Raw genomic sequence first — 11,365 nt, 5'->3', positions numbered from 1 at the left:
TGTCCCCAGCCCCGGTTCTCCTGCATGTGCTCAGGGACTGCTTCTTCCTTTGACAGTCGCCAGGACAGCTCGGGCCCATCTGTTCACTCGACATTCCATTAAGCGCAAGGGCTGCCCCCGGATCCTGTTCGTCTCTTCCTGTCTCTTGCCACACTCCCTTAGGCAGAATGACAGAACTTGCTGTAATGCCTCGACATAAATCTCCCCCCACCCCAGTCTAACCCCCTTTCTCTGAAAGCACAGTCTTCTGGGCCTTTCCCCTTCAAAACCCAGTCCAAAACATCCCACGATGGAAATAAACATCTCCAAGTTAGGCCTCAGAAGATGATTTAACAACAACAAAAGCAACTGAAATATGTTATTTGTGTTAAAAGGCTAAGGGACCAGCTATGGAAGAGAGGAGGATGGCAAGCAGGCTGACTTAGCAGGGATCCCAGCACAGGGCCCACTTCCTTGAGTAAATCACTCGGCCTCTCTGTGTCTCAGAGCCTTCATCTGTAAATGGGAATTCTCATACCTATCTCTCTGATCTCAGGTTGTGTGAGGATAAAAGGAGACTGCTCATTCAATAAATATCTGCTAAGAGTTGGACCATAAAGAAGGCTGAGTGCCGAAGAAATGCTTTCAAATTGTGGTGCTGAAGAAGACTCTTGAGAGTTCCTTGGACTGCAAGATCAAAGCAGTCCATCCTAAAGGAAAGTAACCCTGAATATTCATTGGAACAACTGATGCTGAAGCTGAAGCGCCAATACTTCGGCCACCTAATGGGAAGAGCCGACTCCTTGGAAAAGACCCTGATGCTGGGAAAGACTGAAGTCAAGAGGAGAAGAGGGTGGCAGGGGATAAGATGGTGAGATATCATCACAAACACAATGGACGTGAAAATGAACAAACTCTGGGAGACAGTGAAGGACAGAGGAGCCTGGCATGCTGCATTCCATGGGGTTGCAAAGAGTCGGACACTACTTAGCAACTGAACAACGAAGAGCCCACAATCCCAGGCCCATTCCAGGCACTGGGAATGCTTGGGTGAGTGTTCAAGAGGTTCATCCCGACAGCTGCCTCAGAGTGGCTCATCCTCGTGATTGAGTCGTATCCTATGCTGTGAATGTACCACACCTGCCTTATCTGCCTCTTGATGAACACTGGAGAGTTGCTGGGTTTTTGGAAACCAGAAAATGAGGCTACAAGCATTTTAGCACACATCTTTTGGGGAAATTTCCTACACATTTCTGTTGGGTCAGTTTCCTTTGCGTCTTCCTAACTGTGCCAGAGAGAAAGTCTCAGGCTGATGCTGGCGTGCTGTAATGTCTCTCTAGCTCTCATCCATCCGTCATTATGACAGATTGCCGAGCCCAGGCCCAGAGCCTTCAGCATCCTATTATTTCGAGCCAGTTTACCAACATCATTTTATTGGCATTACATACGTATATTTTTGAAAGATGATATTTGGTAAGAGATTGTCAATGCACCATGTATGTATGTATGCTGCTGCTGCTGCTAAGTCGCTTCAGTTGTGTCCGACTCTGTGCAACCCCATAGATGGCAGCCCACCAGGCCCCGACATCCCTGGGATTCTCCAGGTAAGAACACTGGAGTGGGTTGCCATTTCCTTCTCCAATGCATGAAAGTGAAAAGTGAAAGTGAAGTTGCTCAGTCGTGTCCGACTCTTAGTGACCCCATGGACTGCAGCCTACCAGGCTCCTCCGTCCATGGGACTTTCCAGGCAAGAGTACTGGAGTGGGGTGCCATTGCCTTCTCCCCATGTATGTATATATTATTTATATAAAAACCTATTTATTTGTTACTTATACAAACTTTTTTTTTGTGAGTTGTTTTAAAGTTTAAAAAGTCATCATTTGGACCCAAATGAACCTATCTACAAAATCAGACTCGCAGAACAGACCTGTGGTTGCCAAGGGGGAGGGGAGATAGGGGAAGGATGGAGTGGAAGTTTGGTGTTAGCAGGTGCAAACTAGTATATATGGAATGGATAAACAATGAGATCCTACTATACAGCACTGAAATCTATACTCAATATCCTATGATTAGCTGTAATGGACAGAGAAGGCAATGGCACCCCACTCCAGTACTCTTGCCTGGAAAATCCCATGGACGGAGGAGCCTGGTAGGCTGCAGTCCATGGGGTTGCTGAGAGTCAGACATGACTGAACGACTTCACTTTCACTTTTCACTTTCATGCATTGGAGAAGGAAATGGCAACCCACTCCAGTGTTCTTGCCTGGAGAATCCCAGGCACAGGGGAGCCTGGTGGGCTGCCGTCTATGGGGTCACACAGAGTCAGACATGACTGAAGTGACTTAGCAGCAGCAGCTGTAATGGAAATAATATAAAAATGCATATGTATGTATAACTAATCATTTTTCTGTACAGCAGAAATTAACACATTGTAAATCAACTGTAGATGATTTAAAAAAGAAAGTAGTCATTTTTTTAAGTAGTCATTTAAATAAAGATATTAAATAAATAAAGTCTTCCCAAGTGGCGATAGTGGTAAAGAACCCACCTCCCAATGCAGAAGAAGTAAGAGACTTGGGTTCAGTCCCTGGATTGGAAAGATCCCCTGGAGGAGGGCATGGCAACCCACTCCAGTATTCTTGCCTGGAGAATCCCATGGACAGAGGAGCCTGGTGGGCTGCAGTCCATAGGGTTGCAAAGAGTTGGACACAACTGAAGAAAACTTTATATGCATACACACTAAAGAAATACAGCTTATAGATGGATACATGCAGAGGGCAAAAAACGTGAAAAGAGGTTGCAAAGGGTTGTAATTTAAGAAATGCTACTCTAAAAAAGTCACTCTTTTGAATTACACCCTTTTTTTATCATCACTGAGTGGCAACTTGCCCAGATGAGTCAGTTTAATTAAAGACAAGTGCTCGAGTTGGGGACACAGACATATCATTCTAAAATAATGGGTTTCCACTCTTTCTCTGCTCAATATTATGTAACAATCTAAATGGGAAAAGAATTTGAAAAAGATTAGATATATGTATAACTGAATCACTTCTGTACACCTGAAACTAACACATTGTTAATCAACTATCTGTGTGTGTGAGTCGCTCAGTCATGTCTGACTCTTTGAGACCCCTTGGACTGTAGCCCTCCAGGCTCCTCTGTCTGTGGGATTCCCCAGACAAGAATACTGGAGTGGGTTGCCATTCCCTTCTCCAGGGGTCTTCCCAACCCAGGGGTCGAACCTGGGTCTCCTGCATTGCAGGCAGATTCTTGGCCATATAAAATTAAAACAAAACAAAACAAAAATAGTGGATTTCCTCATTTTGAGAAGGAACAGGTCAAAACAGGTAGGGAATGGGAAACTCCCAGAAGGACTTAGGACAAAAGGAATGTCCGAGCTGAGCCAGGCAGGTGGAGAACAGTGTTATGTTAAAAATAGCACATTTTCTTGTTTCAATTTTCCTTGCCAGACCTGGTGGGTCTGTAGGGTCTTGACAATGAGGAATAGGACAGCGTGCAGGCAAGAGGAACAGGAGCAAAGGTTCTGAGAAGTTTCAGAGGAACAGCAGGGAGTCACTCGACACCTCCAAAAGTCACTGCCTCTGCCATCATCCTTGACCTCAGACTCACCTGTGGGCCTCTTGGAACTTGGCCCAAATCGCTGACCACTCCTCCTTCCAACTCACGTCCCCAACAGATTCAGCAAGTGCTGTACGCTTTCTACCTTCTAACCCCATTGATCCTGAATTGATCAGTCACTTTCCTTGAGTCATTATTTTTGCTCTGATCCAGCTTAGATTCCATGATGCTAAACCCTCTCCTGCCAACAGCCTTAACTCCCTGGCTGTTCTTGTTAATGGTCCCATAATGTTGGACACCGAGTAGCTCAAGTGTCTGCCCACCCTATGCTGGGGCTGTGTGTGTGTGTCTGTGTTTCCCTGAGCAGGGGGACATCGCTGGAGAAATGCACACACCTGCGCTGACCAGTCTCACTTTAAGGTCACAGACGTGAACCTCAAATACACCCTCGCTCCTCCTCAGCTGCTCCACATCGCTACCCTGATTTCTTCCCCGCCCATTGTCGCAATGGCTTTTCACACCTTCCCTCTGTCTCCTGAATCGTCCTGGCCCCACTCTGTGATCAGCTTGCCTCATCTTTGTTGAATGAATTAAACAAAGAAGCATTAAAAAAATTTTTTTTTATTGAAGTCTAGCCGATTTCCAATGTTGTGTTAATTTCTGCTTACAAAAAAGTGATTCAGTTATACACATGTATACATTCTTCTTTTTTTATATTCTTTTCCATTATGGTTTATCACAAGACGTGAAATATAGTTCTCTGTGCTATACCATCTTATATATAATAGTTTGCATCCACTAATCCCAAACTCCCAATCCTTCCCTCACCCACCTACCTTCCCCTTGGCAACCACGTCTGTAAGTCTGTTTGGTTTTGTAGATTTGTTCACCTGTGCTATATTTTAGAGTCCACATATAAGTGCTATCATATGGCACTTGTCTTTTTCTAACTTACTTCAGTTAGTATGATCATCTCTAGCTACATCCATGTTGTGGCAAATGGCATTATTTCATTCTTTTTAATGGCTGAGTAATATTCTATTGTATATGTACTACATCTTCTTTATCCATTCATCTGTCAGCGGACACCAAAGTTGCCTTCACATCCTGGCTATTATAAATAGTGTTGCAATGAACACCGGGGTGCATGTATCTTTTCAAATTATAGTTTTGCCTGAGTGTACATCCCAAAGTGGGACTGCTGGATCATATGGCAGCTCTATTTTTTGCTTTTTTGAGAACCCTCCATACTGTTTTCCACAGTGGCTACACCAGTTTACATTCCCACCAATAGTGTATGAGGGTTTCCTTTTCTGCACATACCTGCCAACACTTGTCATTTGCTGTCTTTTTGGTGCTGGCCATTTTGACATTCTGAAACTCCCAATACTTTGGCCACCTGATGTGAAGAACTGACTCATTTGAAAAGACCCTGATGCCGGGAAAGATTGAAGGTGGGATGAGAGGGGGATGACAGAGGACGAGACGGTTGGATGGCATCACAGACTCGATGGACATGAGTTTGAGTAAGCTCCAGGAATTGGTGATGGACAGGGAGGCCTGGCGTGCTGCAGTGCATGGGGTCGCAAAGAGTCGGACATGACTGAGTGACTGAACTGACTGATTCTGACAGTGCTATTTTAACAAGATACTGGTCTCCACCTGCTACAGTCCATGAGGGTCACAAAGAGTTGGACATGACTGAGCAACTAAGCACAAATAATTAGTTATGTTGAGGTTCCTCAAATAACTTCAAATATATTGATTTTTTTTTTTTTTGGCTTGCAGGATCTCAGATATCCAACCAGGAATTGAACCTGGGCCATGGCAAGTGAAAGCCCAGAATCTTAACCGCTAGGCCACCAGGAAACATCCCCAAATAACTATCTTTTCCATAAGATCTTATAGAAAAACTTGAACTTTTTGGCCAGTACAATAAAAATAGTTACCATATGATCCAGTAATTCCACTCCTGGCTATACAAATGAAGAACATAAAAAGCCTAATTTGAAAAGATACATCTTCAAAGCAGCATTTTTACAATAGCTAAGTAACCAACCTGTGTCCATCAACAGATGAATGGATAAGGAAGACGTGATACACACTTGCACACAAACACACGAATATCACTCCGTCATAAAAAAGAATGAAGTTTTGCCGTTTGCAACAACACAGATGAACCTGGAGAGTATTATGGTCAGTGAAGTAAGTCAGATAGAGAAAGACAAATACTATAAGTTTTCACTTATATGTGGAATCTAGAAAATAAACGCATGAGCATAGCAGAACAGGAACAGACTCACAGATACGGAGAACAATGAAGTGGTTACCAGTGGGGGAGGGACGGGGGAGGACAAGACGGGGAAGGGCATCAAGAGGTACAAACTACGAGGTGGAGAATGAATAAGACAGAAGAATGTGATGTTCAAGCTGGATTTAGAGAAGGCAGAGGAACAAGAGATCAAATTGCCAACATCGCCGGATCATCAAAAAAGCCAGAGAGTTCCAGAAAAACATCTATTCTGCTTTACTGACTATGTCAAAGCCTTTGACTCTGTGGATCACAATAAACTGTGGAAAATTCTGAAAGAGATGGGAATACCAGACCACCTGACCTGCCTCTTGAGAAACCTGTATGCAGGTCAGGAAGCAACAGTTAGAACTGGACATGGAACAACAGACTGGTTCCAGATAGGAAAAGGCTGTATATTGTCACCCTGCTTATTTAACTTCTATGAAGAGTACATCATGAGAAACGCTGGGCTGGAGGAAGCACAAGCTGGAATCAAGATTGCTGGGAGAAATATCAATAACCTCAGATATGCAGATGACACCACCCTTATGGCAGAAAGTGAAGAAAAACTAAAGAGCCTCTTGATGAAAGTGAAAGAGGAGAGTGAAAAGTTGGCTTCAAGCTCAACATTCAGAAAAGTAAGATCATGGCATCTGGTCCCATCACTTCATGGGAAATAGATGAGGAAACAGTGGAAACAGTGGCTGACTTTATTTTTCTGGGCTCCAAAATCACTGCAGATGGTGACTGCAGCCATGAAATTAAAAGACGCTTACTCCTTGGAAGAAAAGTTATGACCAACCTAGACAGCATATTAAAAAGCAGAGACATTACTTTGTCAACAAAGGTCCATCTAGTCAAGGCTATGGTTTTTCCAGTGGTCATGTATGGATGTGAGAGTTGGACTGTGAAGAAAGCTGAGCTCCAAAGAATTGATGGTTTTGAACTGTGGTGTTGGAGAAGACTCTTGAGAGTCCCTTGGACTGCAAGGAGATCCAACCAGTCCATCCTAAAGGAGATCAGTCCTGGGTGTTCATTGGTAGGACTGATGTTGAAGCTGAAATTCCAATACTTTGGCCACTTGATGCGAAGAGCTGATTCATTTGAAAAGACCCTGATGCTGGGAGGGATTGGCGACAGGAGGAGAAGGGGACAACAGAGGATGAGACGGTTGGATGGCATCACCGACTCAATGGACATGGGTTTGGGTGGACTCCAGGAGTTGGTGATGGACAGGGAGGCCTGGTGTGCTGCGGTTCATGGGGTTGCAAAGAGTTGGACACAACTGAGCGACGGAACTGAACTGAAGAATGTAATGTACAGCACAGGAAATAGAATGAATATTTCGTAATCACTTTAAATAAAGTATATACAAATACCAAATCACTGTGTTATGCACCTGAAACCGACGACTCTACTTATGAAAAGGCATGAGTTTAAAAAAGAAAGAAAAAAAGGAGAAAAGAAAGATTTTAATGAATAGCCCAAATCACCCTCTGTCATATCTTTATGCAGGCACTGCTTTATGCAGGCACTGTTTTCTTGATGGTATTTCTCCACTCAAATGTTAGCCTATTAAGAGTAGCACCTTACAGGGTGGTGAGCCCCAGCACCTGGAACAGTGCTGAGACACAGTAAGCAATCAGGAAACACTCGTTTAACCTTAACTAAATGATAGAAACTTCAGGAAGGGAAATGGGTTGGAAAATTTTGTAAGGGGAACCCGACACAATACCATGAAGGCCCCCAGAATAGTTACTTAGAGACAGAAATACTACAGATTCAGAAGGCTTTCCTGGTATTTCACAATTATCAGCACAAAGCAGTATCCCGCTTATTCAATCACCTGCTTCTCCTTCTTAACCCTCGCCCAAACAGCACCATCACCCATCCACTGTCTGATAACCCAAATGCAAAAAATAATCCGAGAGACAAGATGGGCTTATTTGCAATGCCTGAACTTGCTGGTGTTTGGGGTGAAACACCCCCATTAGTCTCATGAAGAAGTTAAGTTCTGGAAAAAAAGAAAAACCTGCCTATGACTCCGGTATATCACATAGATTGTGTGTACCTTAAATCGCCATACAGCGGGTGCTCGGGTCCAGTTCGCAAGAGAGGCAGCAGAGAAGAATCCAGATGTTACGCCAAGAGGTCTCCGGTTCCTACTGCAACCGACCCACCCCCATCTTTTCCCCCTGCCCGTGAAGGTGTGAGTCTTCAGTGGGGTGCCAGATGGTGTCTGGGTGAGTTTTAAACTGCAGCACCTCGGCTATTATAGCTCTGATAACATGAGACTGCGTAAACATAAAAACTTTCCGTGTTAATGAAACCAACATTCTCTTGGCTCTACTTAACCACAGTTCTCTAGGAGAAAGCAATGGTAACCCACTCCAGTGTTCTTGCCTGGAGAATTCCAGGGACGGAGAAGCCTGGTAGGCTGCAGTCTATGGGGTCGCACATAGTCGGACACGACTGAAGCGACTTAGCAGCAGCAGCAGCACCGACCACGTTTCTCTACATTGGTACCCGCACATCCATCAGAGGTGTCCGCTAGATGGCGCTCGTCCTCCACTGTACCCAGGCCGGGTCGGGAGTGCGTACATTTCTTTGTAAAATTGAGGGGTGATTTCTAACTCTAGCTTTTTACAGTTAAGAAGACTAGCTCCAAAGGAAACACGCCTTTCATGAGGCCGTATCGCATCATCTCAAAGCCTCGAGCAAAACTCAGGTCCCCATATTTTTGAACTTAGTGAACTTTCATCACCTGGCTGTCTCCCCTCAACACATGATTTAGTCTGTTGATTAGAATAATAATGGCGTGTTTCTTTCTTTCTTCATAACAAGGTTTAGGTTCAGATCCACAGGCCTTGGGCTTCCCTGGTGGCTCAGATGGTAAAGATCTGCCTGCAATGAAAGAGACCCAGGTTCAATCCCTGGGTCGGGAAGATCCCCTGGAGAAGGAAATGGCAACCCACTCCCTCCTTTTCACCTGGGAAATTCCATGGACAGAGGAGCCTGGCGGGCTACAGTCCATGGAGTCGCAAAGCATCGGACAGAACTGAGCACATGACTGAGCACCTGGGCCAGCGACTAACACTTCACTTCACCACAGACCTTAGCATTCTTTATTTTCAAAAGTACCAAACAGAAAAAAAAAGGTTAGATTTGACTGCCTAAATTCTTTGATTTCCTTAAGTTTGAAGTTCCTTTCCTGATGAATGTAGCACAGAAATAAATAAGAAAGATGATGGAAAATCTTTAATGAGAATAAACGTGAAGGTTTACGGGGAGGGGAGAGCTGTTAGAATAGAAAACCCAACTGGGTTGGCATTACAAAGTCAGATCTGAATCTTGACTTAACTTCTTAGTGATGGTGAAGTCATTTAAACTCACTCCATGAGTCTCAGTTTCCTTATCTGTAAAACAGGGATAATAATGTTTTCCACCCTCAGGGAAATGTAGATTAAACAATAAGCTGCGATCCTGGCACATTGTTGGAGGGCAGCAATTGCTTAAATATGAAACTTCCTCGGCCTATAATAATGGTCTGATGATACACCTGGACCACGTGGGTGAAAAATCCTTGTGGGGCCTGAATGAGGATGACTTAGGAACCCAGGAGCCAGGGGCTGCTGGCTGGCAAGTGGCCCGTCGCTTGATGCCCAGGGTGCCTCCGTCGCGTGGAGTGACCTCCAGAGCCTGTGGACGGGGACAGGGGGGTAATTCCCAGGTTCAGGCTGCCTGGATCTGGCTCCAACGAGGCAGTCCTGCGCGGCGCCCTTTCCCTGCGCGTCAGCCCGCGCAACTTAGCATCGGCCTCGAAGAGAACCGGGTACAAACCCTCGGGTTAAAGGACTGGAAACCCTGGACCAGAGACAGCAGGTGAATCCAGCCACGGCCACTGGCGTCTGAGAGACCCGCGTGGCCTCCCACTGCGAAGCAGCCTCCCGCGCCGGCCATCGCGCCTGCCGCGTCTCCCCGCATCCTGCCCCGGGCGCAGGTGGAAAGCGGCAGGGGCGCGGCGCGCGGGGGCACAGCGGGAGCATCCCGGCGGACGCGGGCCCGGGGCAGCGCGGGGGCGTGAGCGGCAGCTTGCGACGCGCGCCTGTCCGGGAGCTGGGGTTTCTCCCCCATCGCCGACCCTGCGGCTCTCCCACCCTCATTGCGCGCGGCGCCCGGTCCCGCGGAAGCCTCACCCTCCGACGGCGCTTCGGCGGCTCGGGGTTGGAGGGTACGGCACGCAAGCGGCGTGCAGGAACCAAACTGCAAAGGAGGAAGGGTGGTGGATGAGGATGGAAAGGAGAGAGAGAAGACGAAGACAGAGCTGGGCGAGGGGCCCGGGAGGGCGCAGAGCGAGCCAAGCGCCTCCCCGAAGCCCGGCCGACCGCCGGGGGCTCCTGGGCTCCACAGATTCCCAGGGTCGGCCCGGGCCGGAGCTCGGAACTGATCGAACCTCGGGCGCTGTCGGGCAGCCGTGGATTCCCCGGAGCTCACGGTCAAGTGCTCAGAAAGTTGCCCTCTCTGGGCTGCGAGCGGGGCCCCTGTGAGACTGGTCCCCCAGTCTCCAGCGCAGCGACAAGCGCTGACTTGCTGCGCCCTCGCCATACACCCCTCATCACTCGCCGGCCTTGATTCTGCAGGGCATGTACCCGGGAAACCTCTATGCATCCGTCCAGCTCAGCTCACCGGCCCCCAAAGCCTCCTGGTTCCCACCAAACCCCACCATCAGCTTCTATTTGTAGTTCCAGACCCGCGAGCTTCCTCTCCGCCAACACTCCCGGCCCTGCCTGCAGGCATTCCCTAGACCTAAAGGTTAACTGGCCGCCGCAGTGGCCCGAGATGACTCGGTCCCTCGCTGCGCGCTTCCTGAAGACTCTTATACCCCGGGCACACACCAAAAAACAAACAAACAAAACAGGCAGCTCAAAGTCACCGAACTACAACTTTCTAAGCTTTGAAAAATCTCTACCCAAGCCTGTGGCACGGGGTATATGCTACTTTGATTTGGGGCTCTTTAAAAAAACATTGGGAGCGGGGGAACCAAGAGGTGGTTATATATTCAAGTAAGTCTTTGTATAGCTCCCAAACTCACTCTAACACTCGGTCATTCAACCCCCCAGCATCTCTGCGTGTTTGTCTCCATCAAGTCCTAACCCCATAAAGGGATGGTTGTCTGCGACACAGAGTTCACACCTGCTCGCTTCTCTGCTTCTGGGCCACTGTTGTCCATCTCCTCCTCAACTCGCCCCCAGAGAGGAACAACAAATTGTCTAAGGTGGTGGGAGGGGGGGCGTAACTTAAAGGGTAAATCAAGGTCAGCGAGAGGAAGGAAAGAATGGTTTTCTTTTGAAACATCGTGTGCCTTCTGTTCTGTTTTCCTCGGGGCCTGAAGAGAGTCCTGTTCCTTACACTTGCCGCCAACGGACACCAAATTGAAACACCTTTCCCAGAAAACTGAAGTAGTCGTATAGTACTACTAAAGGGCAATGACCTCTCCAAGGGTAAGGTTTTCTT

The sequence above is a fragment of the Bos indicus x Bos taurus genome, chromosome 6 (genome assembly GCF_003369695.1).
Source record: "Bos indicus x Bos taurus breed Angus x Brahman F1 hybrid chromosome 6, Bos_hybrid_MaternalHap_v2.0, whole genome shotgun sequence".
Taxonomy (NCBI): domain Eukaryota; kingdom Metazoa; phylum Chordata; class Mammalia; order Artiodactyla; family Bovidae; genus Bos; species Bos indicus x Bos taurus.
Note: the sequence above shows the minus strand (reverse complement) of the source record.